This window comes from Globicephala melas, chromosome 3, assembly GCF_963455315.2.
Source record: "Globicephala melas chromosome 3, mGloMel1.2, whole genome shotgun sequence".
Classification (NCBI taxonomy): Eukaryota; Metazoa; Chordata; class Mammalia; order Artiodactyla; family Delphinidae; genus Globicephala; species Globicephala melas.
Window position 1 is genome coordinate 149,805,317 of NC_083316.1, and position 1,768 is coordinate 149,807,084.

A 1,768-nucleotide genomic window follows, 5' to 3' on the forward strand; every position below is an offset into this window, starting at 1 on the left:
GGTGGATCGAAGCAGGTGTTTCAAATGGTCTGAAAAAGTTTAGACTCATATTACACGTGGGAAGAGGAGATGAGAGGGTCCTCTCTGTTCTTAGAGCCTGTCTCTGACACAGGTCACTAAAGACAGGCTCAGCCCAAGCTGAACTATGGTCTGAGCCAGGCAGGCAGGGTAGGGAGCTCTGAAACACCATGGAAATAAGCCTCAAATATGTTCACTCTGATATCCAGACCATTCTTTTCTCTTAGATGGCAAAATGTGCATTGACCCCTACACTTGCAACAAAGTAAATGTCACTCTCTTTTGAAATTAAAAAAAAATCTCTTGCTGTGCTGATCCTTCTCTGGGTTTTCAATTTTGTAAATTGAGATATAATTCACATACTATAAAATCCACCCTTTTAAAATATACAATTCAGTACTTTTTAGTATATTCACAAAGTTGTGCAACCATCACCACTGTCTAATTCCAGAACATCTCCATCATCCCCAAAGAAATCCCATGCCCTCTGGCAGTCACTGCCCCAGTTCTGACAACCACTGATCTCCTTTCTGTTCTCTGTGGAGTCACCTGTTTTGGACATTTTGCAGTATACACGTGCAGTCGGAGAGCACTTGGAGTCCACAGTGATATCTGCTGAAATTTAGAAACTTACCAATAAAAATCACACTACTTACCAATAAAAACAAAACATGTATTACCTAAAATTAAAACTCTTTGCTCTACCTCCCACTAAGTTATTTGATTTAGATACTCCCCAAAGGAACCTGAGGAAGGAACCATGATACCCAAAAAAAAAAGGAAATGTTCAGCTGAATACTTTCAGAACTGACTCTGCTGGGATGATAGACATGAAGGAGTAAACGACTTTCTTTCTGTATGTAGTTTTTACTAACAGAAAAACCAGTTTTCCCCTGACCCATCTGCATAAACGTGGAACAGAGATTGAAAGACATAGATTTGAAGGGGTGCCGAACTATTTTACCTGCCTGGGTACCCACTCATCTAGGTCCAGCCATGACCGTGGCAAAGACTTGCTCAGGAAACCCCTTTTCTACTGTTAAGAAAATTCATTCAAAACTTGGGAATAAAGCTAAAGGGTGACAACATGTCCTCTGAATGTCATACGGGAGTGTACCTAGCAGTCCTGACCGGGATTACTTGGTTCTCTAGGGGAACATCTCTTTGTTTGATTTACTGTTTACTATTGATTAGGGACCAGACTCTGCAAAGTTACATAACTTGTTTAAGAGTGCTAAGTTGCAAATAATTTTCTTTTGGACCAGGAGAAATGCAAAGGATTTCTGTACAGTAGAAAAGATAAGGCCAAAGGTTATGGTTTATTGTTCTGTGGGACACCAGCCAGTTTTGTGTCTGATTTAGCAATTTCAAGATTCTTCCTTTCCAGATATATAGCTGCTTCTCAGATACTTCTTTGAGCTGGTTCTACATTCCTTCTTGTTCCCTCATTAATGGGTTAAATTAATCTGTCACATGTTGACTATACATTTGTATGTCATGATTTTAATCTTTCGAAAATTATACTTTAACAAAATGTTAGGTTTCTAACCACAGCCAGTGAGCATTAATGCTGCTGGAAGTGTCATTCTATCCATTGGACACCATGAGCACAGGCAATTCCAAGATGTACAAAGGTATTTGGGACCTGAAATAAATTCAGAGCCTCCAAAATATGAAAAAAAAAAGTAAATTAAAGAACCAATAAATGCTTAGTTAAATATCTACAAAATACAATATTTTAAATGTCTAT